The 27,608-nt window shown below is 44.8% G+C and overlaps 1 protein-coding gene across 5 annotated transcripts in view; it reads right to left on the bottom strand.

Moving 5' to 3' along the window:
- The window catches only part of KCNJ4 (potassium inwardly rectifying channel subfamily J member 4), a 461,174-nt gene that overhangs the window by 249,593 nt on the left and 183,973 nt on the right, over nucleotides 1–27,608 (bottom strand). For 3 of the 5 annotated variants that reach the window (XM_073592581.1, XM_073592583.1, XM_073592579.1), the window contains exon 2: nucleotides 14,023–14,117. The exons of the other annotated variants lie outside the window; for them this stretch is intronic. The gene's annotated coding sequence lies outside the window, so the exon portion shown is untranslated. The remainder of the gene's footprint in view (nucleotides 1–14,022; nucleotides 14,118–27,608) is intronic. 5 annotated transcript variants of the gene reach the window in all.

The following is a 27,608-nucleotide window of genomic DNA, read 5'->3' as shown; positions in this document are numbered from 1 at the left end:
AAACAATACTGTGGAACCCCTTATAATTAAAATAGTATGACCCCGAATGGGGTGGTGGCACGATGTGGACATGTTTCCCATCTATAGCCCCTCCACAATTGGGAAAGTCCCAACGGGTGGCAAAATGGGATGCCACAGTCTGCCATTCCTGTGGCGTTGAAGGAAACTGGGGAATCAAACAAGAAAACCAAAATCATTAATTTTGAAGATAACATTGCAAGAAAATACATATACAATTAAAAACATTATTCCCCAGCATCAGTATAACATTAAATAATTTAAATCTTCGGGAAGAACTAATATGGAAAGGCACACTTATCAGATTGCTCACCCCCTCTGATGGAACATTGATTACATTTTAGGGGGTTGTGAAATCCCTAAAAAAGATTACTTTTAGGACACGCAGGGGTTTAGGGACTAAAAAGGCTACAAGACTGCAGTTGTCGCACTCTGCAAGTGCAGTTGCTACCCAGCTTACAGTAAATGAGGTAAGGTAAAAAGGCAGTCATGTTGCAAGGAGTACACAATCACATGCAAGGGCAATTAATGAAAACACTTTGTGGCTTGCATATGATTTGATGATGGAAATCAGCAGAGCTTCTGCTCATTTACTAAAGCACTGGAACAAATGCACTTGGAGAGTGCACATGCATTTTGCAAAGTGCAACATATATTTGCTTTATACAAATCAACACCACAGAACATTCTAGCAAATTTTTACGAGGGTGGGGGGGGGGTTGGGAAATCAAGCTAATTGCTAATTATAAGCACACTATTTGGATTGAGTTTAGGTGGGGGGGAGGGGGTTGGGAAATCAAGCTAATTGCTAATTATAAGCACACTATTTGGATTGAGTTTAGGTGGGGGGGAGGGGGTTGGGAAATCAAGCTAATTGCTAATTATAAGCACACTATTTGGATTGAGTTTAGGTGGGGGGGAGGGGGTTGGGAAATCAAGCTAATTGCTAATTATAAGCACACTATTTGGATTGAGTTTAGGTGGGGGGGAGGGGGTTGGGAAATCAAGCTAATTGCTAATTATAAGCACACTATTTGGATTGAGTTTAGGTGGGGGGAGGGGGTTGGGAAATCAAGCTAATTGCTAATTATAAGCACACTATTTGGATTGAGTTTAGGTGGGGGGGAGGGGGTTGGGAAATCAAGCTAATTGCTAATTATAAGCACACTATTTGGATTGAGTTTAGGTGGGGGGGAGGGGGTTGGGAAATCAAGCTAATTGCTAATTATAAGCACACTAAATACACTCAAACAAAATACATTCAAAATGAGTAGACTAGGTGGATATGTGCCCATCATTGCATGCTGGGGAGGTTATTGAAGGAAAATATACATGCATGACAAAAAAGAACAGGAAAAAAATCCTGCATGTGTGAGGATAAAAAGGGGACATTCACACTATATTGCAATGATGGTAAGTAGTGTTTGAGGCAAGAAATACATTACATTATCAAAGATTACATAAAAGAACATGTGATGCTAATAAAAGAAAAATATCTTACCTTAATATAGTCCTTCTGCAGGACCTGGATGATGGCAGAACAGGTCTCTGGGATAATGATCCCCAGAGCCTGGGGGGAGATGCCTGTCGAGAACTTGAGGTCCTGCAGGCTTCTCCCTGTCGCCAAGTACCGCAACGTGGCAACTAGCCTCTGCTCCGGAGTGATGGCTTGCCTCATGCAGGTATCCTGCCTGCTGATATAGGGGGTCAGCAAAGCCAACAAACGGTCAAAAACGGGGTCCGTCATCCGGAGAAAGTTCCTGAAATCCTCAGGATTATTCTCACGGATCTCACGGAGCAAAGGCATGTGACAGAACTGGTCATGCTGGAGCAACCAATTCTTGGTCCATGAACTCCTCCTCGCCCTGTTCATGGACTGGTCTTGGTCTGAAGAATAAACTACAGCACCAAACACATACAATGCACGAGCTCGACGACGAGTACGTACAGGTAACATGGTTTCAAAACGGTCGGCTGGTCAGAACGCACTAAACAGAACGCACTGAAGAACAGCAAGGCCTGTGAAGAGCGACCTGAAAATCAGGAACGAGCGGACAATAAAACAAAGATTTCTCAATGCCAACTGACCAAACGCACTGAAAAGCAGATACAAACCTCACAAGCACAGACTGAACAACAGTTAAAACGAACTGAAAAATACGAGTCTCACAAGCGCGAATCGTCTCTCACCAAACTTCTACTAACACGAGATAAACACGAGATTAGCAGAAGGAGCCCAAAGGGTGTCGTACGGGCTATTGAACTTCCGTTTTATAGTCTCGCCGGACTTGGTGTACGTCACCGCGTACTAGGCTGTCGAACTTTTGTGTGATCGTGTGTAGGCAAGTCCGTTCGTTAGAAAGTCTGCCGCAAGTCCGCCGAAAGTCCGCCGGAAGTCTGTCGGACAGGCTGTCGGACTTTTGTAGCTGAAAAGTCCGACCGTGTGTATGCCCCATAAGTTTTGGAGAGACTTCTAAATTCCCTGTGCTGGGCGAGACTTAGCAGCAGTCATGGCTTTTTGGTAAGCAAGCTACCACACTGTTGGGTGTTGGCCTGAACACACTTTCGCTTTGGGAAGATTGGTATCTTTTGTTTCCTGCAATTCATTCTTTCTCCTCTGGAGGTTCAATTTACATGGATTTTCCTTTTTGATCACTATGGGACATTGCCTTGGTTTTCTCTTTTTTTCTTTTTTGAAATTTTTTTTTCTTTTTTTCTTTTTTCAACGTAGTGGTTTTTGGTTTTACTCACTATTGTATGTATCACTAATTTGTTGTTTACTTTATAATTATCATGAAGATATCATATTTTATCTTATATCAATATTAGCGCTGCACCCACTGTGTATGTTTTTAATACTATTGGAAGTTTTTTGCTATTGAACTTAGGTGCTGGCTGCTTTACACTTATTATATTTGTATCATTTATTTATTACTGAGTTTTTATCTAGCGCAGCGTTGACCCTAGGGTCCCTTTTTTTTGGTTAACCTAAAATAAGCCCATATCAACATACAAAATAAAAAACAATACACCCCCAAAATGAATGAAAATACAAAAATATCAACCCCTGAAATAAGATCCCATTTTTTTAACTACTAGCTGACCAAGCCAATTCTAACACTTTTCACATACATATAAAAATCTGCCAACCCCCGAACATTACATTAACATTATATATTTTTGGAAAGAAAAGTCCTGGCAGAAAAAAAATTGGTTGTTGCTATATTTTATGTCACACAATAGTGCAGCAGTTTTTCAAACACAATTTTTTTTTTAAATAATACACTTTAATGAATTGTAATGTACAAAAACAAAGTATAATACCCAATTGTTTGGTAAAATATCAGATTTGATTTAAAGGGACGGTGCAACTAAAACAAAAAAAATATATACTAAAGTACAATGTGTACTTAATTAATCTCCCCTACTAAACTATTATTAATTTGCAAACAAATGCTGTCAGTGCAAAACAAAAAGTGCAAAGTGCAGTGCAAAAATCACAAATACATAATTTTTCGAAAAGCAAAAAAAATGTATCAAGTGTGTCTATGCAAAAATTGCGCCTGAAATCAATAATTGACATATGTGATTCTCTAATAAAAATAATAGTCCATAGGGATTATGCAAAGTTCATATATATACAGTTGTGCTCATAAATTTACATACCCTGGCAGAATTTATGATTTCTTGGCCATTTCTTAGAGAATATGAATGATAACACAAAAACATTTTCACTCATGATTGGTGTTTGGCTGAATCCACTTATTATCAATCAACTGTGTTTACTCTTTTAAATCATAATGGCAACAGAAGCTATCCAAATGACCCCGATCAAAAGTTTACATGCCATGATTTTGGCCTGATAACATGCACACAAGTTGACACAAAGGGGTTTGAATGGCTATTAAAGGTAACCATCCTCACCTGTGATCTGTTTGCTTGTAATTAGTGTGTGTGTATAAAAGATCGATAAGTTTCTGGACTCCTGACAGACCCTTGCATCTTTCATCCAGTGCTGCACTGATGTTTCTGGATTCTGAGTCATGGGGAAAGCAAAAGAATTGTCAAAGGATCTGCGGGAAAAGGAAGATGAACTGTATAAAACAGGAAAGGGATATAAAAAGATATCCAAGGAATTGAAAATGCCAATCAGCAGTGTTCAAACTCTAATCAAGAAGTGGAAAATTAGGGATTCTGTTGAAACCAAACCACAGTCAGGTAGACCAACTAAAATTTCAGCCACAACAGCCAGGAAAATTGTTCGGGATGCAAGGAAAAACCCACAAATAATTTCAGGTGAAATACAGGACTCTCTGAAAACGTGGTATGGCTGTTTGAAGATGCATAATAAGGAGGCACTTGAAGAAAGATGGGCTGCATGGTTGAGTCACCAGAAAAAAGCCATTACTACGCAAATGCCACAAAGTATCCCGCTTACAATACGCCAAACAGCACAGAGACAAGCCTCAAACCTTCTGGCACAAAGTAATTTGGAGTGATGAGACCAAAATTGAGCCTTTTGACCACAACCATAAACGCTACTTTTGGAGAGGAGTCAACAAGGTATTTGATCAAAGGTACACCATTCCTACTGTGAAACATGGAGGTGGATCGCTGATGTTTTGGGGATGTGTGAGCTACAAAGGCACAGGACATTTGGTGAAAATTGATGGCAAGATGAATGCAGTATGTTATCAAAAAATACTGGAGGAACATTTGCATTCATCAGCCAGGAAGCTGCGCATGGGACGTACTTGGACATTCCAACATGATAATGATCCAAAACACAAGGCCAAGTGGACCTGTCATTGGCTACAGCAGAATAAAATGAAGGTTCTGGAGTGGCCATCTCAGTCTCCTGACCTCAATATCATTGAGCCACTCTGGGGAGATCTCAAATGTGCAGTTCATGCAAGACAGTCCAAGAATTTACAGGAACTGGAGGATTTTTGCCAAGAGGAATAGGCAGCTTTACCACCTGAGAAGATAAAGAGCCTCATCCACAAATACCACAAAATACTTCAAAAACGGTCATTGATGCTAAAGGAGGCAATACACGTTAATACACGTTATTAAGTCCCGTTATTAAGAACTGGGGTATGTAAACTTGACTCTTTAGGTCAATATTATAGGATTTTACGAAGAACACATTCACGATGGACATTGTGGTGTATATACACACACACTATATTGCCAAAAGTATTTGGATGTCTGCCTTTACACGCACATTAAAGTGTTACTAAACACACAACTGTTAGGCTCCATGCACACTGAAGCTCATAAATGGCCGTTTTTGGGAGTTTGGGCATTTTTTTTAACAGCCCATGAACTCCACTCTGTGTTATCCTACTGTATGTGTCCTTGCACCCATGGACGTAATTTGGATGTTTATCAGCAGTGGAGTTCATGGGCTGTTTTCTGAATGTCATAAAAGCGCGTTCAGGAGTCATTTTTCTGACCACAAAAAACGCCAAACGCTCATAAACGTCGATAAATGCTCAAAAATGTGGCTCACCAGCGTTTAGCGTTTTTGATCCGTTAAAAAAAAAAAAGCTAAAAAACGCTAACGCTGAAAAATGCTAAAAAACGCTAATAAACGCTATTGCAAAAATGTTAAAAAACATTGAAAGACTCACTGCAAAGCAACTGGCATTTTTATAACGTTATTTTAACGTCCAGTGTGCATGGAGCCTAAAATCTGTCTGTATATGCAGAATAGCATGCTTGTTATACCATACCTCCCAACTGTCCCTGATTTCGAGGGACTGTCCCTCTGTCCCCCATTCCTTCTCATTTGTCCCTCATTTTGGTCTGATGTATAAAGTTGTATATAAAATGCACTATTTATCTTTCAAAAAGTGTTTCCCAGTGCTAAAACTTTCACCCAATTTCTAAATTGTTGTAAATTTAAAAGCCAATATAAAGGAATAGTAGTGGTAAACAAATAGAAATAAATACAAATGTGGGTTTAACTAATCTTTTTTTTTTTTTGTTGTTGTATCATTTTCCTTTAAGCGGGCATGGCAGGGGGTTGTCCCATGCCTACATACATTTGCTAATAGGTGTCCCTCTGTCCCATCTTAAAAAGTTGGGAGGTATGGTTATACTCACTGTGGAACTTTAGGGGTTAATCCTCTGCATTGTGTAAAAAGCTGTTTTATCCTGTATGCATAGATCCTCCCCCGCCTGTAATTTCTACCTTGGAAAGAACAGGCAAGGTAGCCAAACTCAACCTGCACATGCTCAGTTGTGGCTTTTATGCTGGAGAGAACAGTTTCTTATTCTCAGAGATAGCATGGCCATATGATACTGACATCACACATGTGCGTGTATACAGGCTGAAAATCTCCACCTTCCTGAACTGTCAGCACTGAAGAAACTGTGCAGTTTATGACGTAACTGTGGTATACAGATCATTCAAAAAAGGTATATTGTGGCAATATTTTAATGTAAAAAGAAGATTTATAAGCTGTGGGCGCTGTGGGTACTGTGGGGGGGGGGGGTGATCTATTTTCATATTACAGGGTTTAGTAAGAATTTAAATTCAATAGCATCCCAGTCTTAGTCCGTAGGGTTCAATATTGAGTTGGGTCAACCTTTGCAACTATAACAGCTTCAACTCTTTTGGGAAGACTGTCCACAAGGTTTAGGAGTGTGTCTATAGGAATGTTTGATCATTCTTTCAGAAGCACATTTGTGAGGTGAGGCACTGATGTTAGACCAGAAGGCCAGATTCGCAGTCTCCACTGTAATTCATCCCAAAGGTGTTCTATCGGGTTGAGGTTTAGGACTCAAGATCTCATCACAAACAACCAAGTGCAATGTTTTGGAACTGTTCAGGACTCCTTTGTCAGGCATGTGATATTTCTGCAATAAAAGTTTTGGACGGTATCTGGTGATCCACGGTGTGCTGAGAAATATGTGTGTAGGTTCTCATTACTGAGAAATCTGGGGTCTATTAGACCCCAGATCTCTCCTCTGCCCTCAAAAGCATCTGATGAAACCAAGATGCTTTCACAAACCAGTAACGGCTTGTTTACAAAAATATGATCAGCTGACAGGACCGCTGGCTTCAGTCCTGGGCTCCCTGGTGGAATACGAGAGCAAGAGAAGGCGGTGGAAATGGGCAGGAGGGGGGACCATCTTCTGCCACATATAAAAGTGATTCACAGTATAGCACTTTTAAATTAAAGAGTATAACAGGCTCTAAAAAATCTACCAGGGTCATGGCTGCAGTTGCAGCTATGACTCTGGTATAACCAATTAAACTTAAGGACATATGGGTACATCCTAAAGGCAACAAGTGGTTAAAGGGAAAGTTGCAGGAAAAAATACGTGTTTGCTATGGATAGAGCAGCAGCTAAAAGTGACTGCTTACCTAAAATCAACCATAAAAGACAAAAATGCCCCCCCCCCAAAAAAAATAAAGCAGCAAAGGGATTGATATTACAAAGATCTAGCAATGAAAGTACAGTTTTTGTAACTGACCATAATCTTTCCCTGTGCATTCCCTATCCTTTTCCTGCAACAGCCTTCAATTCACTGACATTTTGGCTCCTTTGTCCCCACCCTGTTATAGTGAGGGGATGGCTTAACCAAAAGTCCCCTTATTGGCCCTTCTAAGCCTAGTAGGCACAGCTCAAAGGCCATGCAGTGCACAATGGTTTTGAAAAAAATATCAAATTTGCACAAAAATGTACCAGAATCGCAAATCTCAAACCTGAACCAAAACACCTACCTGTAGCAAGGTAAAGCAGAGCTCCAGGCTTCTTCAGAAAAAATGTAAAGTCAGCAGCTACAAACACTGTAGCTGCTGACTTTTAACATTAGGACACTTACCTGTCCACGAATCCAGTGGTGTCTTCGCCTGAGTCCATTTTTCAATCGGCTCTCGAGTGCTGCTGCCTCCATCTCGGGTAAGAGAACTTGGCAATGAAGCCTTCCAGCTTCACAGCTGGTCCCCTACTGCGCATGCATGAAGCGCGTTGTGCTTTGTGAATGGCCCAGTGATGGAAGAAGGAGGAGGGAGGCCAAATTTCCGGATGAGTTTGTCGTGGCAAAGTCAGCCGGAAGTGGGACCGGGTACCTGTCAAAACCAAGTACCCGCCCCCCCCTCCTCCGAAAGGTGCCAAATGTGGCAGCGGAGGGAGGAAGCAAAAAAGTGGAGCTTCCCTGTTTTGGGTGGAGCTCCACTTTAATTCTGTGCTTACCAAAAGAGGTGGCTCTCTAATTAGGCAAATTAGGCGGTCGCCTAAGGCCCCTCGCTCACAGGGGCCTCACGGCCACCTAGTTTGCCTAATTGAAGAGCTGTGTTGATGGTGGATCCCCCCGCTATCAGCACAGTGCTGGGTCCGCTCACCGCTACATGGAGAGATAGCGGGCTGTTTAACGAGTGATCGGAGCTCACTGACAGCTTCGGATCACAGCCAGGGAGAACTGCTCAGAGCCAGCACTGACACATCATCCCCTCACAAGCAGGAGAGGAGAGGGAGCTGCTAATGCTGCTGCTCTTCCTCCTTCTGCCCACTTCTCTTGTCTGCCCCGCTGACCCATCGGGGGATGAAGCCAGTGACGGACCAAGTCCCGAACTTCCGGCACTGCACTCCACTCGATGAGGATTCTTAGCTGTGCTATCGATCTTTGGTTCCTCCGCCCGGCGCCTCTCTACCCGCCCGCCTTGGTGACCCTTTTTGCATCTGCTGCTAAATACATAGTGAAGAGAAATCTGCAGAACTGCTCCACCTCTCAGCTCCGCCCCCCAACTTCGGCTCTCACACCTTGCCTGCAGCGGTACCTGATTCCTGCCAGTAAGGCAATATAAATGGAGATCTTAAAGAGGGCAGGGGGTGCTGCTATAAGGGGGTCTCTATGATCTCTGGGGGTCTCTAGGGGGGTCTCTAGGGGGGGGTACTCTGATGTAAGGGGTATCCTTTCCTTACACTCCCCCTGCACCTTGCCCACTTATCCTCCCTCTGTGCTGTGCCCTTCTGCTCCTTCCTTTACTTTACTCTCTTGTCCTGTTGTGCCCACTTACCCTCCCCCGTATTGTACCCTCCTGCCCCGGTATTGTGCCCACTTACCCTCCCCTTGTGCTGTGCCCTCCTCCCCCCTGTACTGTGCCCACTTACCCTCCCCCTGTGCTGTGCCCACTCACCCTTCCCCTATACTGTACCCTCCTCCCCCCTGTACTGTGCCCACTTACCCTCCCCCTGTGCTGTGCCCTCCTGCCCCCTGTACTGTGCCCACTTACCCTTCCCCTGTGCTGTGCCTTCCTGCTCCCCCTGTACTATACCCTCCTGCCCCCTGTACTGTGCCCACTTACCCTCCCCCTGTGCTGTGCCCTCTTTCCCCCTGTGCTGTGCCCACTTACCCTCCTCCCTGTGCTGTGCCCTCCTGCTCCTCCTGTACTATACCCTCCTGCCCCGTTCTGTGCCCACTTACCCTCCCCCTGTATTGTACCCTCCTGCCCCCTGTACTGTGCCCACTTACCATCCCCCCTGTGCTGTGCCCTCCTGCCCCCTGTACTGTGCCCACTTACCCTCCTCCCTGTGCTGTGCCCTCCTGCTCCCCCTGTACTGTACCCTCCTGCCCTCTGTACTGGGCCCACTTACCCTCCTCCCTGTGCTGTGCCTTCCTGCTCCCCCTGTATTGTACCCTCCTGCCCCCTGTACTGTGCCCACTTACCATCCCCCCTGTGCTGTACCCTCCTGCCCCCTGTACTGTGCCCAATTATCCTCCTCCCTGTGCTGTGCCCTCCTGCTCCCTTGTACTGTACCCTCCTGCCCCCGTACTGTGCCCATTTACCCCCCTGTTCTGTGCCCTCCTGCTACCCCCTGTACTGTACCCTCCTGCCCCCCGTACTGTGCCCACTTACCATCCCCCCTGTGTTGTACCCTCCTGCCCCCTGTACTGTGCCCACTTACCCTCCTCCCTGTTCTGTGCCCTCCTGCTCCCCCCTGTACTGTACCCTCCTGCCCCCTGTACTGTGCCCACTTACCCTCTCCCCTGTGCTGTGCCTTCCTGCTCCCCTGTACTGTACCCTTCTGCCCCCCCTACTGTGCCCATTTACCCTTCCCCTGTGCTGTGTCCTCCTGCTCCCTCCTTTACTATACCCTCCTGCTCCCTGTACTGTGTCCACTTCCCCTTTCCCTGTGCTGTGTCCTCCTGCTCCCTCCTTTACTATACCCTCCTGCCCCCTGTACTGTTCCCACTTCCCCTTCCCCTGTGCTGTGTCCTCCTGCTCCCTCCTTTACTATACCCTCCTGCCCCCTGTACTGTGTCCACTTCCCCTTTCCCTGTGCTGTGTCCTCCTGCTCCCTCCTTTACTATACCCTCCTGCCCCCTGTACTGTTCCCACTTCCCCTTCCCCTGTGCTGTGTCCTCCTGCTCCCCCTGTACTGTGTCCAATTACCCTCCTTATACAGGTAATTTTTATCACTTGAATTATTTTTCCCATTATGGGTGTGAGTGGGGCCTAAGTTTTGCCTAAGGCCTCACAAAGCCTAGAGCCGCCTCTGCTTACCAACTACTTCTACTAGCAAACACAATAAATGTTGATGTTTATTTTGTTCTTTAGAATGTGTTTTGTGCTGTATATTCTGGTTTGGTTGGTCACTACCAGAACATCCTCTGTCAGCAGAGAGTGTACAAAGTCTGTAGCTACCTAACTGAGAAGTGTGTCAAAAGAGGTTCTGCTTATATTTTTTACTAAAACTAAGCAATTCTAATGTTGATTCTGTGCATTGATACTATAGATTGTCAACTCGCTGCCAAAATTGCGTTGGTTAAAAATAACCAAGCTTTGCACATCAGTTGCACGGAAAAGCTATCTTGGACACTTGATAATTTAGAGTACCATTTACACATTCCATGACTGATTACCATGTGATAATGTGAACATTTCAACTTCTCTGGGATTTATACTGTTTTCCATATTCCACTCCAATTTCGTATCCATATTATACAGTATGTGCACTACACATTCTGACTGAGAAAAGTTTGAGATTTCTTATGGTTTTTGAATTCTATCCCTGTATTACACTGTGCATGGCCATTTATCAGACACTATTCATTATGTCCATTATATGCAACACTACACAAATCAACTGGATACTTACTGACCAGTTGCACAGACATACAACCCCATTTTAAAGTGGTTCTAAAGACTCAAGGTTTTTTACCTTCATGCATTCTATGCGTGAAGGTAAAAAACCTTCTCTGTGTAGCAGTCCCTCAGCCCCCCCTATTACTTAACTGAGCACCATCGCAATCCAGCGATGTGCACAAAAGCCTTGGCTCTCCAGAGAGCCAATAGCTCCCTTGTCTGAGTATTCTTCTGTACCTTACTGTCTCCATCATAAGACAGTATACAGTGTCAGGGCCATCTTTAATACTGATTGGACCCTGGGCAAACATTTTCTTGCCCCCCCCCCCCCCCTCTATGCAATTTCGCTCTCCACCTGCCTGCACACCATGGACTGGGGTGGTGAGGGGACCCATCAATATAAAGAAAACTCCTAGGGATCCTAGAACTCCTGGTATCAGTGGCAGTGCTAGGGGGAGGGGTGGGTGTGATCTATGGCAGTGCTTTTTACCGACTACCAATATAAAGAGAAGTTTGATGGTAGATATGACCTCAGGGGGGCATGATATACATATGAATGCCGCAGATCCGTGACTATTTACATATGAATGTTGTCGCTATTTACATATGAATGCCGGTTATTTACATGTTAACACAGGGTCTGCAGGTGAGTCATCTGTACACAGCAATAGGGCAGAGCTGGGCAGCATTAGTAGCTGCACTTCACACTGAGATATCGGGACACAGCACGGGACTAAAACTTCAAAGAACAAGGGAATTTAAACTGGGATAGTTGGCAAGTATGAGGTAGCTGCTTTGGGCCCCACAACAATGACAGGGCCCAGGGCCCTTTTGATGGCCCTGTACAATGTACAATAATGTACATGCTTTGCATCCTATACCGTGTGGTATTTAGCAAAAAATGTAAAAATATTTAGATTTCAGCTGTGCATTACAGTTTTATATAGTTTATATATTGTTGTTGTCATTTTCTTTATAAGTTAATGTATTAAATGTGTCTAGTGCATTAAAGTTCCCTGCGTTCACATTTGTGGGATGTTAATAGACTGAAAATTGTGTACTTTGAATATAATAGTAGTTACCATTAAATTCAAAGGAAAACAACTATTTAAAGTGTATCTAAACTCAAGAACCAAGATTTAACATAATGCAGCTTAGCAGATTTGGTGGCTGCATTTGTTTTCTTTTTCAGGATTTTTTACTTTGTTTACACCAACAACACTCACTCACTGGCCTGTATATATGGAGGAGAGTTAGCATCCCAGGACGGGAACTATGTTACAAACAAAGAACACCTCCACCTCTCCTCACCTTTGTAGGATAGGGAGAAGGCACGCTGTAGTTCACTGAAGGTAACTGGGCAGGGCTAATATTACTGCTTTAAATAATACTGAATAGTGTATAAGATAGCAATGGTTTTCTGGCAAGATCAACCAATATTTTTTGTAATTATTACAAAATGATTTTAATGGTGTATTTAACAGACCAGAAGAGAGAAAATAAAAGAACAAATTAAACCACTGACATAAATTATGAACCCCATTTTTGTGCCGCCAGCCATCTCTGATTAGAATTTAGACAAGTACTAAGCTTGCCGGTCCATTGTGCTGATTACTTTATGCAAAATTAATGGTTAGCCTTTGTACATAGAATCCTATGGTACTGGACCTCTTATGCTCCGTACACACGATCGGATTTTCCGACAGCACATGTTGGATGTGAGCTTGTTGGCTGAAAGTATGCTCTATCGAACATTTGCTGTCGGACTTTCCGCCAACAAATGTTTGATAGCAGGTTCTCAAATTTTCAGGCAACAAAACTTTGTTGTTGGAATTTCCGATTGTGTGTACACAAGTCCGACGAACAAAAGTTCACGCATGCTCGGAATCAAGCAGAAGGAGCCGCACTGGCTATTGAACTTCCTTTTTCTCAGCTCGTTGTACGTCTTGTACGTCATCACGTTCCCACATTCGTAATTGTTGGCCAACATTTGTGTGACCGTGTGTATGCAAGTTGGAGCCAACATCCTTCGAACAAAAATCCACGGTTTTGCTGTCGGAAAGTCCGATAGTGTCCAATTTCTTATACATATTCAATAATACAATGCAAAGGGCATTACATACAGTATATGGGATGTGCAGTAAACTATAGTAGCCAATTTCATTTCTACATCCCTATGGATTGTAAAGGAAAAGTGTGTGGCTTGCTATGGCTAAGTGCAGAAACAGGCTGTGAACTGTCCTGCACCAAGCCTGAGATTCACCACCAGAATATTTTCCAAACCCTGCTTTCTTTCTCACCATGGGCTGCAAAAGCTCCAGGCCTAAATGTCAATGAGCTGAAGCCCTGACCGACTCTTCCCTCTCAACATGGAATCTACTGACCCTTCCCTCAACAGTGGCAAAGAGCACCAATAGCAGAGCCTTACCAGAGAGTCAGCTTAATCTCCACTCTGCCCCATAAGTCTTAACTAACAAAACCTGGTGAACACAACTTGAGCAGTTAAGTACATTTTTTATTCTTACAGTATGTTCACTGCATTTTATCTTCCTCACCAAATACTCCAAAGTTTCAATACATATACTTACCTGCACTATAATTAATTCCATCTCTAACCGCAAGCAGCTGGAAAATATTATATCCTCCTGGACAATAATACAATAATCTTTCAAAGTAAACCAGTGCTCTTACCTAATACCCACTAAATCTTAAATAACCACATTAATCCATCATATGTAACATGAGTGCATGACAAATCAAATCTCATAGCACAGTATAAGTAAGTATGACATTGCATAAAATTTGCTTAAAGTGTTCACCTTTACAGAAATAATGTAAAGGTGAACTAACAGCAGACACTCTCCAAACATTCCCCCCCACCTGGTCCCCATTGTACTTACTTCTAGGTTTGACGATCTGTCAGCCACTCCAGCGGTCCGGGGATATTAAAATCACTGCTCTTCTCCTTTTTTTCCCTCTTCACTATGCATTTTTTCTGTAAAGGTGAAATAACCCTTTAAAGTTCCAAAAAAACAACTTTTACAGAGAAAAATTCCTTCTTCCCCACTATCTTCCACTTTTTGCAATGCTCAGGTATTCAGAAAGGCTCACAGAAGTATGACCACTAATTATTAAGCTGGTCATAAAGCACATGAAAGATAACCCCAAGTATATCAGACTTCTTTACTGCAGTCTCTTCTACCAGTTAGCAGTCAGTGTATTTTCGCTCCTAACCACTGCCATGCATTAAACAAAAACAAAAATCACTATTTTTGGGTTTCCTGTTCACATCTGACGTCACATCTGCCTCAACTTGTTTCATCACAAGGACTTCCTCAGGAAGTGAACCATGAGGTTTTGGATATGCCAAACCTTACATGTTTTATTATTTACGATATGATCTCAACTTTCTAAATTTTACCTCTTCTTTGCATACTATGAGAACTTTAAGAAAAAAAAAACTTGTGTTTAAAAAACATGTAAGGAGACAACTTCTTGCAGAGAGTAACTGGACCTTGCATGTCATTACTGCTCTTTGTAGTGTCTTATTACATGAACCTTTTTGTGTGCTTTTGATCATCCAGGTTATATAGACCAAATGCCTTCCCCTGATAAATGTAGAATTATGAGGGGGAGAAGTTCAGGTTCCAACAATATTTACAGTACATTACCAGATACCTTGCTATTAGATCAACGGTAGTAGGAGGAAGTATAAGTAAGCAGTGTCATGAGGTTAAAACAATCGTTCTATGTCAATACTGTGAAAGATCAAATTAGAAGACGAACAGTAGGGTTAGTCCAATATTTTATCATTTTTTTTCAGAGATAAATAGAGATAACCCCACACTCTGCTAAGCAGCTGTACACTGTGGAAAAGAAGAGATAGCCAAACGTACACTGAACAGTAAATGTGAATACTGGATTGATTGGGATGATTCTAATTGCAACATTGTGACCATTCATTTTAGTAACAATCTTTCCATAAAATTATCTGTGCATTTAACATATTTTATGTGTGATTTGTACTTATAAAAATCTCCCTTGTGTAGGCAACCAAAAGCCCTGAGATTGCTGCTGTGCATCACCATCTTGGATGTAGTAAAAGCTGCCCCAGTAGATTCAGAATTGTCATTCAGGTGACACTCTATATATTGGAAGGCAACATGGTTTAATATCATATTTCTGGAGTTTCACTTCCTGGTTGATACAGACAGATGGACTGTAACAAGTTGCACACCAAAGCTTTGTAGAACAAAAGCTTGGCTCATGACCAACTGGTGTGATGGAAATCCTTGATTAGCACTCTGCAAGCAAGTTTCAAATAGAGATGATTGATGAATGTCCTACTACAGAAGATCAAAAGGCCAGCTAAGACTGAAGATGACCCGGGTCACATAGCGATGTTCCATGGAAGAATACTGCCCCTAGAGACCAATACAGCTGGGCGGACAGAAATATGATATATTAAAAGGACTGCCCCTTGGCAATATCTCATTGGACAGGAGGCTAGTGGGGTGTGGTTACGAGTGGGTCTGAATGCAGGGTAAAAGTGCACACAGAAGGGAGATCGATCCCTTTTTTCCACTGCTTGGCTCTTGCCTGTTGGCTCTCTGAGCCTCATGGCTCTCTCTGTTACCATTTTGAGCCCAGCTGAAGAGGCAATATCTAGAGGACAGCCTTGTGATAAGTATCTTTGATGTTCTTTTGTTATTGTCAGAAACCATGAAATCAGGCCGAGACAGAAGTACAGTTAAATCACATTTGTTTAATAATAAAAGTAAAAAGAACAAACGTAGTCAAAACATAGCCAAAGTTCAGTAACTGGAATGGATCATCAGCCAAGCCAGGAGTCAGGGATCAAAGTGGTGGAACAGCAAACAGGATCTGTGGCCTGAAGGGATGTGAGCAAAGCCAGTCTTTAAACAGGAACGCAGAAGATAGTTTTTTGTGATGTGACCAAGGCGATGGCAGAGCTCCTCCGGACTGGACGGCTTAAGTAGGCAGGACTGACGAGCAGGATCAACAACAGCTGGGTAACTGTGGAGAGGGATGGGAGCTGGCAATTAGCCGACAGCTCAGAGAAGGAAGGGCTTAGCCCAGCCCTGACAGTATCCCCTCCTCAACGACCCCTCCCCCTCGGAGGATCACCAGGCTTGAGGGGAAAACGTCTATGGAAATCATGGAGGAGGACAGGAGCATATACGTCCGAGGATGAGACCCAAGAGTGTTCTTCCAGACCGTACCCTTTCCAATGCACCAGGTACTGTATGCGCCCACGGAACCTACGGGAGTCAACAATGGACTGTACTTCATACTCTTCATGGTTCTCAACCTGTACAGGGTGAGGACATGGCACGGAGGTGGTAAAGCAGTTGCAGACCAAAGGTTTTAATAAGGAGACATGAAATACATTCGAAATACACATATTAGAAGGAAGGTCTAATTAATTAATCCTACGAAGAATACGGAAAGGCCCAATAAAGTGAGGTTCAAACTTCAGTGAGGGAACACGAAGTCGGAGGTTGCAAGATGACAGCCACACCCTGTCCCCAACCTGGTAGGAAGGCGCAGACAGGTGTCTGTGGTCAGCATGGAGTCTGTACCTATCATTAGCATGACGCAAAGCCTCCTGAACTTGTACCCAAGTGGAACGAACACCACGGAGATGCTCCTCTAATGCAGGAATACTCTGCGGAACAAACGAGTCAGGCAACATGGAAGGTTGGAAACCATAATTCGCCATAAACGGGGACAATCGGGAAGCAGAATTCAAGGCACTGTTGTGAGCAAACTCTGCTAGGTCTGACCAGTTGTTATGATGGTCAGAAATATAGCAACGTAGGAATTGCTCCAAGGACTGATTGGTTCGTTCTGCAGCCCCATTAGACTGCGGGTGATATGCAGAGGAGAAAGCAAGCTGAATTCCCAACTGTGCACAAAAGGCTCGCCAGAACCGGGACACAAACTGGACAACTGCTTAAGTGGACTGCAATGACACATCTTTGAGAACCGGTCAACCACCATAAGGATAACAGTGTTGCCTTGGGAGTTGGGTAACTCCACAATGAAACCAATAGAAAGGTGGGTCCAGGGCCTCTCTCCATTGGGTATGGTTTGTAGGAGGCCCACTGAAAGGTGTCATGGAGTCTTACTCTGAGCACACACGGAACAGGCAGCTAGGAAGGCAGTTACATCAGCACGTAGACTAGGCCACCAGAATTGTTGGTAAATGGCCCAAACGAGTTGATTCTTCCCAGGGTGGCCAGCTGCCTTGGGAGAATGGTAAGTCTGGTGCACGGCAGTATGGAGACTCTCTGGGACAAAGCAGCGGTCACAAGGTTTCTCAGGAGGAGCATGGACCTGAGCAGCAAGAATTTTTCACCCAAAGGAGAAGTGAGACTGGTGCGAACCGTAACCAGAATACGATCAGGAGGAATCACAGGAACTGGAACCGACTCCAACTTGGAAGTGGAGGAACATTGTAGTGACAAGGTGTCAGCCCTCACTTTCTTAGTACCGGGTAAGAATGAAACAATGTAATTGAAACTTGACAAGAAAAGAGCCCATCTCGCCCTTCTGGGAAAGAGGCGTTTAGCCTCAGACAAGAACATGAGATTCTTATGGTCAGTAAGAATGAGAACCGGCCCAGTGGTACCTTCGAGGAGATGTCTCCATTCTTTCAGGGCTAAAATGATCGCCAACAGCTCTCTGTCACTAATCTCGTAATTGCACTCCGCAGGTGACAATTTCTTGGAAAAGTAGCCACAAGGATGCATAGCTCTCTCAGAGGTAGGACATTGAGACAGAAGGGCGCCAACACCAGTCTCAGAAGCATCAACCTCAAGGATAAAAGGTAACGTAGGATCAGGATGTGCCAACACAGGAGCAGAAACAAAGGCAGCCTTGAGACTCTCAAAGGCCTTAATGGACTCCGGAGACCAACTCTGTGAGTTACCATCCTTTCTGGTCATATCAGTCAGGGTCTTGACCAGAGACGAGAAGTTACGAATAATACTTGGCAAAGCCCAGGAAACGCTGCAGAGGGCGTAAACCCACGGGTCGAGGCCACTATAGGTCTGTCAAAAGTTTCTCTGGGTTCATCGAAAAACCAGCAGTGGAAATGACATAGCCCAGGAATTTAACCTGTTCACAATGGAACTCGCACTTCTCCAGATTACAATAGAGATTGTTCTCAGTTTCTGAAGCACACGACAGACATCTGTGTGGTGGCTCTCCAGGGACTTGGAAAATATGAGAATATCATCGAGATAAACCACCACACATACAGTCGTATGCAAAAGTTTAGGAACCCCTGACAATTTCCATGATTGTCATTTATAAATATTTGGGTGTTTGGATCAGCAATTTCATTTTGATCTATCAAATAACTGAAGGACACAGTCATATTTCATTAGTGAAATGAGGTTTATTGGATTAACAGAAAATGCGCAATATGCATCAAAACTAAATTAGACAGGTGCATAAATTTGGGCACCCCAATGGAAAAATCACATCAATATTTAGTAGAGCCTCCTTTAGCAGTGATAACAGCCTCTAGACGCTTCCTATAGCCTGTAATAAGTGTCTGGATTCTGGATGAATGTATTTTGGACCATTCCTCCTTACAAAACATCTCCAGTTCAGTTAAGTTTGATGGTTGCCGAGCATGGACAGCCCGCTTCAAATCACCCCACAGATGTGCAATGATATTCAGGACTGGGATGGCCATTCCAGAATATTGTACTTGTTCCTCTGCATAAATGCCTGAGTAGATTTTGAGCAGCGTTTTGGGTCGTTGTCTTGTTGAAATATCCAGCCCCGGAGTAACTTCAACTTTCTGACTGATTCCTTAACATTTTTCTCAAGAATCTGCTGATATTTAGTGGAATCCGTGCGACCCTCAACTTTAACCAGATTCCCAGTACCGGCACTGGCCACGCAGCCCCACAGCATGATGGAACCTCCACCAAATTTTACTGTGGGTAGCAAGTGTTTTTCTTGAAATGCTGTGTTCTTTCTCAGGTCATTTGAGATTTGTTTTGAGGCCCCCATATTGCCACTCTTCAGAGGAGAGTCAAAGAGAACAACAACTTGCAATTGGCCACCTTAAATACCTTTTCTCATGATTGGATGCACCTGTCTATGAAGTTCAAGGCTTAATGAGCACACCAAACCATTTGTGTTTTCCAATTATTCAGTGCTAAGTAGTTACAGGTATTCAAATCAACAAAATGACAAGGGTGCCCAAATTTATGCACCTGTCTAATTTCCTTTTGATGCATATTGCACATTTTCTGTTAATCCAATAAACCTAATTTCACTACTTCAGTTATTTGATAGATCAAAATGAAATTGCTGATCCAAACACCCTAATATTTATAAATGACAATCATGGAAATTGTCAGGGGTTCCTAAACTTTTGCATACGACTATAACTGCAACAAATCTTGGAGGACATCATTAATAAATTCCTGAAAACTGCCGGGGCGTTACAAAGGCCAAAAGGCATTACGAGGTACTCATAATGGCCTGTTTTGGTATTAAACGTAGTTTTCCACTTGTCGCCCTCCTTAATCCTCACGAGATTGTATGCCCCTCTCAAATCAAACTTCGTGAAAACCGTTGCTCCCTTGAGACGGTCAAATAACTATGTAATCAACGGAATCGGATAGGCATTCTTAATCGTGATGAACTCAAAAATATTATACTAAAGAGCTGAAATGATAATTTGAAATAATTGAGATAAGTGACTGAAAGAAAACTAAATAATTAAGCTGCAAACATTATAGAAGCGATCAGGCACCTGAAAGTGAATATGTAGTGGGCAAAATGATATTTAATTAACCTTCCAGTCAATGTATATGTCCTGTGCTAATGTAATCAAATCCCATGAAATCATAAACCAAAAATAAAAATAAATATTAATATTCATGCAATTGTTTTTACCCAAAGCGCCTAGTATCAAGAAGTTATGTGAGTGTATCTCTTGCTGAACTTTATCCCGATATATTGTTTCACTGCGCAATGATATGAATCTTTGCTTTATTGCATGAATCTACTGGCATCTGAGAGTGGCTATTAGATCACGATCCTTTGCAGAAACAAGGAACATCCTAGAGTGAAAAGGAAGGATAGGAGCGGACTTATATATTTGGCATAGGGATGGATTATTTATATTTATATTTATTTTTATTTTTGGTTTATGATTTGATGGGATTTGATTACATTAGCACAGGACACATACATTGACTGGAAGGTTAATTAAAGAGCATCATTTTGTCCACTACACATTCTTAATCGTGAAACGATGAAACCTCGAGAAAGTGCGTCTGCAACATACTCCTCCATGGTCTTATCCTCCAAGACCGACAAAGGGTAAACCCGACCATGAGGGGGTATGGCACCAGGTTTAAGGTCAATTGCGCAATCATATGGCCGGTGTGGAGGCAAACTACCGGCTTGGCCTTTTCAAAGACCTTGCTAAAATCGCGGTACTCCTCCGGCAGGGAGGAGAGTGAAGAGATGCACAGGACCTTGGCTACCCTCTGGAAGCATGTCTCGCTGCATTGTCGTGACCAGGAGAGAACCTCAGCATGGAGTCAATCAAAAGAGGGGTTGTGCCTCTGTAACCAAGGATAACAACCAGCGGAAACTTAGGTGAGCAATTCACTTGGAATTGGATTATCTCATGGTGAACAGCCCCTACGGACATGGACAATGGAACCGTCCCATGAGTCACATGGGCAGGCTGTAGAGGTCTCCTGTCAAGAGCCTCAATGGCAAGTGGAGTGTCACGCAGCTGCAGCAGAATCGAGTGCTTCAATACAAAGGCAGCAGCAATGAACAGGCCTGCAGCCCCAGAGTCGATTAAAGCCTGTATCTCGATGGACGACTCAGCCCAAGAATTGGTGACCGAAACCAGGGGTTTATCCTTCTGAATAACTGGGAACAAAACAACGCCACCTAAGGTCTGTGACAGGACCTCAAGGTTCGGGCCTTCCCTGGATGGGCAGGACAAGACTTCAAAAAGTGACCTGCCTGGCCACAATAAAGGCACAATCTCTCCCTCCTCCTAATGGTTCTCTCATCCGCAGAGAGACATGTGAAGCCCAAGTGCATAGGTTCAACTTCACTGACCGACTCGGTACCAGGAGGCATGGGAGGTGAGGGAGGCATGGGTGGGACTGCAAAGCTCAGAGGCAAACGTACAGGAGGCTTCCACAAGCGCTCCTTAAAAGAGAGTCTTTCTGCGAGTCTGGAGTCAATAAGGATGGCAAACGTGATCAAATTCTCCAGCTCAGTGGGTATATCTCGTGCTGCTATCTCATCCTTAATGGAATCCGAGAGACCTTGAGAAAAAGCAGCCACGAGGGCCTCATTGTTCCAAGCAAACTCTGCTGCCAAAGTATGGAATTCAATGGCGTAGTCGGCAACAGTTCTCGTACTCTGTTTGATGGACATGGGGCACTTGGCAGCAGAAGTGGAGCGTGCGGGAATGTCAAATACCCTTTAAAAGGAGGCCACAAACTCAGGGTAACTTAAGACAACAGGTTTTTGCGTCTCCTATAGAAGGTTTGCCCAGGCCAAGGCTCTCTCAGAAAGCAAAGATATCACAAAACCTACTTTGCTTCTGTCCGTGGAAAACGCCTGGGGCAGCATCTCAAAGTATATCTCAACCTGGTTGAGAAACCCTCTGCATTGAACTGGATCACCCCCAAATCGCTGGAGAAGTGGAGCGGGACCAGACATACCTCTTATAGAGGTAATACTAGAGGTGGGTGCCTGCACAGAGATTGGCGCAGCAGCAGGGACGGCCTGCAACTCAGATTGTACCGGAGCAACCACAGTGGGAGATTCCAGGTGAGCCGTGCGACTAAGGAGCGTTTGTAACACTATGGAAAACTGATCGATGCGGTGATCTTGCTCATCCAATCTGGAAAAAATGTTACCAACAAGTGGATTGACTGTATTGTCTGAATTCATGGCCTTCGCCTACTGACAGAAACCATGAAATCAGGCCGAGACAGAAGTACAGTTAAATCACATTTGTTTAATAATAAAAGTAAAAAGAACAAACGTAGTCAAAGCATAGCCAAAGTTCAGTAACCGGAACGGATCATCAGCCAAGCCAGAAGTCAGGGATCAAAGTAGTGGAACAACAAGCAGGATCTGTGGCCTGAAGGGATATCAGCAAAGCCAGTCTTTAACCATTAATGTAGGAGATAGTTTCTTGTGATGTGACCAAGGCGAAGGCAGAGCTCCTCTGGACTGGATGGCTTAAGTAGGCAGGACTGACGAGCAGGATCAACAACAGCTGGGTAACTGTGGAGAGAGATGGGAGCTGGCAATTAGCCAACAGCTGAGCAGCCAGCTCAGAGAAGGAAGGGCCGAGCCCAGCCCTAACAGTTATATGCTTTGTAATATCTTCCTTTAGTGTTTTCATGTTAACATTTTCCTATTTTCTTGGGAAATAAATAAGACATTGTTTTACTAAGCAGTGTGTTTGTTTTCATAGCTAACCTTATATCATTGTGCTTATCAATAGGGATGAGCCGAACACCCCCCCGGTTCGGTTCGCACCAGAACTTGCGAACGGACCGAAAATTCGCACGAACATTAGAACCCCATTAACGTCTATGGGACTCGAACGTTCGAAATCAAAAGTGCTCATTTTAAAGGCTAATTTGCATGGTATTGTCCTAAAAAGGGTTTGGGGACCCGGGTCCTACCCCAGGGGACTTGTATCGATGCAAAAAAAACTTTTAAAAACGGCCGTTTTTTCGGGAGCAGTGATTTTAATGATGCTTAAAGTAAAAAAAAAAAAAGTGAATTATTCCTTTAAATATCGTACCTGGGGTGTGTCTATAGTATGCCTGTAAAGTGGCGCGTGTTTCCCATGTTTAGAACAGTCCCTGCACAAAATGTCATTTTTAAAGGAAAAAATCTCATTTAAAACTGCTTGCGGGTTTAATGTAACATCGGGTCCTGGCAATATGGATGAAAATCAGTGAGACAAACGGCATGGGTACCCCCCAGACCATTACCAGGCCCTTTGGGTCTTGTATGGATATTAAGGGGAACCCCGCACCCAAATTAAAATAAGGAAAGGTGTGGGGCCACCAGGCCCTATATACTCTGAACAGCAGTATACAGGCGGTGCTAACAAGACAGGGATTGTAGGTTTGTTGTTAAGTAGAATCTGTTTGTAATTTTTAAGGGGTACATTTTTAATGTGTTTAGCTCCAGCCGAAAAATCTTTTTTAAGCTTTTTGAAAAACATAGGGAAGGGTTATCACCCCTGTGACATTTGTTTTGCTGTCTTTCCTCCTCTTCAGAAGATTTCACCTCACTTTTTGTCCCAATGACAAATGTTTTTTGAAAATGTGGGTTTTTTTGTGGAACAAGGATTGGAAAGCATCAGTGGAAAGGAGAAATGTTTTTCCCATATTAACTCTTACAGGAGTTCCTAGGGGTAGATTTCATCTCACTTCCTGTTGTCTCCTTCCGTTTGCAAGTAGGAGTCGTTTGTAAGTTAGATGTTTGAAAGTAGGGGCATGCCCTATATACTGAGCAGAAATTTGGGCCTTAGGTGTTGTTGTGGCCACAACACTGTAAGCCCTCACAGGGCCCTGCTGTGAAATATTAGATCAAGAATTGTAATTACATGCCCCTGTTGAACAAGGGCAGAAAAATTGGGCCTTTGGTGGTGGTGGTGCCACAACACTGTAAGTCCTCACTCGCTATTGGTGGGTGCAGAAATGGGCCCTGCTGTGAAATATTAGATCAAGAATTGTAATTACATGCCCCTGTTGAACAGGGGCTGAAAAATTAGGCCTTAGGCACTGGTGCTGGTGCCACAACACTGCAACCCCTCACAGATACTCTAGTTGGAACGCAGAAATGAGCCCTGCTGCAAAGTATTGCATCAAAAATTGTAATAACACGCCCCTGTTAAACAGGGGCTGAAAAATTGGGCCTTAGGCACTGGTGCCACAACACTGCAACCCCTCACAGATACTCTAGTTGGAACGCAGAAATGAGCCCTGCTACAAAGTATTGCATCAAAAATTGTAATTACAGGCCCCTGTTAAACAGGGGCTGAAAAATTGGGCCTTAGGCACTGGTGCTGGTGCCACAACACTGCAACCTCTCACAGATACTCTAGTTGGAATGCAGAAATGAGCCCTGCTGCAAAGTATTGCATCAAAAATTGTAATTACATGCCCCTGTTAAACAGGGGCTGAAAAATTGGGCCTTAGGCACTGGTGCTGGTGCCACAACACTGCAACCCCTCACAGATACTCTAGTTGTAAAGCAGAAACGAGCCCTGCTGCAAAGTATTGCATCAAAAATTGTAATTACACGCCCCTGTTAAACAGGGGCTGAAAAATTGGGCCTTAGGCACTGGTGGTGGCACCCAGAACCAAAAATGTTCTTACAAGCTATCAGCGTGATGATTGAGGAGGAAGAGGATAATTACTCAGGGATAGTCACTCAGCATCAGCATAGGCAGTCTTTGAAGGGATCTAAGATTTCAAAAAAAATTATTCGGTTACATCAGCATCAGGTGCTTGGTAGCTGGTGGTGATCCAAGACTGATTCATTTTAATGAAGGTCAGTCGATCGACTGAGTCGGTGGACAGACGCACCCTGTGATCGGTTACAAAGCCTCCAGCAGCACTGAATGTGCGTTCCGATAGAACGCTGGATGCAGGACAGGCCAGTAGCTCAATTGCATACTGTGCAAGCTCTGGCCAGTGATCCATCCTCAAGACCCAGTAACCCAGAGGATTTTCGGTGGGAAAGATGTCCAAGTCAGATCTTGCCCCTAGGTATTCCTGCACCATGTAAAACAGACGCTGGCGATGGTTGCTGGAACCGATCTTACCTTGAGGCTGCGGACCAAAAAATTGTCTGAACGCATCGGTCAGACGGCCACCTTCTCCACCGCTCCTTCTTTGACTGACCGAAGCCTCAGCAACACGTTGTCCAGAAACAGGAGTTTGTAACCTCCCAGTCTCTGGGAACGCATTGCACAGACCTTTCTGCAAGGTCTCCCGAAGATGTTTCATCCTCTGCTCCCTCTGCGATGGCAAGATAAGGTCCGCAACCTTACCCTTGTAACGTGGATCAAGGAGGGTTGCCAGACAGTATTGGTCCTTCTCCTTGATACCACGAATACGAGGATCCTTACGCAGGCTTTGCAGGATCAGGGAGGCCATGCAGCGTAGGTTTGCTGAGGCATTCGGTCCGGAGTCCTCTCGGTCACTAAGGACGACATGGTCCGCAGCCACCTCCTCCCAGCCACGTACAAGTCCATGTGTTTCTTGGGACTGATCCCTTAAAGACTGCTGCTGATGCTGAGTGCCAGGCTCCACCTCCATACTGACACAATCTTCCTCCTCCTCCTCCTCCTCCTCCTCTTCCTGTGTGATCGGCGGGCACGCAGGAACACTGTCTGGATAAAGGGGGCCTTGAGAGCTAAGGAAGTTCTCCTCTTCCTGCCTCTGTTCTGCCTCAAGTGCCCTGTCCATTATTCCACGCAGCGTGTGCTCCAACAGGTGGACAAGGGGGACAGTGTCACTGATGCATGCACTGTCACTGCTCACCATCCTCGTGGCCTCCTCAAATGGTGACAGGACAGTGCATGCATCCCTGATCATGGCCCACTGGCGTGGGAAAAAAAAACAAGCTCCCCTGACCCTGTCCTGGTGCCATAGTCGCACAGGTACTCATTGATGGCCCTCTGCTGTGTGTGCAGCCGCTGCAGCATGGCCAACGTTGAGTTCCACCTGGTGGGCATGTCACAGATTAGGCGGTTCTTGGGCAGGTTAAACTCCTTTTGGAGGTCCGTCAGCCGAGCACTGGCATTATATGACTGGCAGAAATGCTCACAGACTTTCCTGGCCTGCCTCAGGACATCCTGTAAGCCCGGGTACCTGCCCAAGAACCGCTGCACCACCAAGTTAAGGACGTGAGCCAAACAGGGCACATGGGTCATTTGTCCCTGTCCGAGGGCAGAGAGGAGGTTGGTGCCATTGTCACAAACCACCATTCCTGCCTTAAGTTGGCGTGGCGTCAACCACCTCTGAACCTGCCCCTGCAGAGCTGACAGAACCTCTGCCCCAGTGTGGCTCCTGTCCCCCAAGCACACCAGCTCAAGCACCACATGGCATCTTTTGGCCTGCGTACTTGCGTAGCCCCTTGAACGGCTACGGAGCACCGCTGGTTCCGAGGACAAAGCACAGGAAGAGGCCATGGAGGAAGAAGAAGAGGAGGGGGTGGAGGAGAGAGGTGTGTCACAATCATTAGCATTTTGGAGGCGTGGTGGCGGAACAACCTCCAACACTACTGCACCTTGTCCTGCATCCTTCCCAGCTGCCAGCAGAGTCACCCAATGCGCCGTGAAACTTAGGTAACGTCCCTGTCCATGCCTGCTGGACCATGAGTCAGCGGTAATATGCACCTTACCGCTGACCGCCCTGGTCAGCGAGGCATGGACATTGCCTTCCACATGCCGGTAGAGAGCCGGAATCGCCTTCCGTGAGAAAAAGTGGCGTTTGGGTACCTGCCACTGAGGAACCGCACATTCCACAAACTCACGGAAGGGGGCAGAGTCTACCAACTGAAAAGGCAGCAGTTGAAGTGCTAGCAATTTTGCCAAGCTAGCATTCAACCGCTGGGCATGTGGATGGCTGGGAGCAAACTTCTTTCGGCGGTGCAGCAGCTGGGGCAGGGAAATTTGCCTGGTACAATCTGACGTCGGTGTACCAAAAGCAGATTGCCCACAAGTACTTGGCTGTGACACACCTAATTCTACACCTTCATTCCTCTCAGTGCAGGTCTCAGAGAGGACTGAAGGTATAGTGGGGTTGGAGATCTCAGCTGATGAGGAGCAAGGAGCGGTCCTCTTTGTTCTTTGGTGTGGGTCTTTTAGATACGCTTGCCAACGAACTGCATGGCAGGTCAACATATGTCTGGTCAAACATGTGGTACCCAAGCGGGAGATATTTTGGCCACGCGAGATATGCTTGAGACATATGTTGCAAATAGCAGCGGTGCGATCTGATGCACTCGTCTCAAAAAAGGCCCACACCAAAGAACTTTTTGAATAACGAGCAGAGACTGCAGCGCCCTGCACATGTGGAGCTTTGGGGTGTGATGCAGTCAAGGTGCTGCCCTTAGGCTGGCCCCTGGAGGGCATCCTGCCTCGTTGGTGATGTGCCGCCTCCTCCTCTCTCCTATCAGGCACCCACGTTGAGTCAGTGACCTCATCATCCCCTCCCTCCTCATCACTGGAGCAAACCTGGCAGTATGCTGCAGCAGGGGGAGCATGACTGCCAGATTGCTGTCCTTCTTGGGCACCCCCTCTGTCCATGCTCACGTTACTGCCTTCATCGAGCTCAGTATCATCATCAGAGCCTTCCAAACGCTGGGCATCCTCCTGGAGCATGTACCCAACACTGTGGTAAAACAGTTCGAGGGA

The sequence above is a fragment of the Aquarana catesbeiana genome, linkage group LG07 (assembly GCF_042186555.1).
Source record: "Aquarana catesbeiana isolate 2022-GZ linkage group LG07, ASM4218655v1, whole genome shotgun sequence".
In the NCBI taxonomy this organism is placed as follows: Eukaryota; Metazoa; Chordata; class Amphibia; order Anura; family Ranidae; genus Aquarana; species Aquarana catesbeiana.
This window is presented reverse-complemented; position numbering and strand designations above follow the sequence as displayed.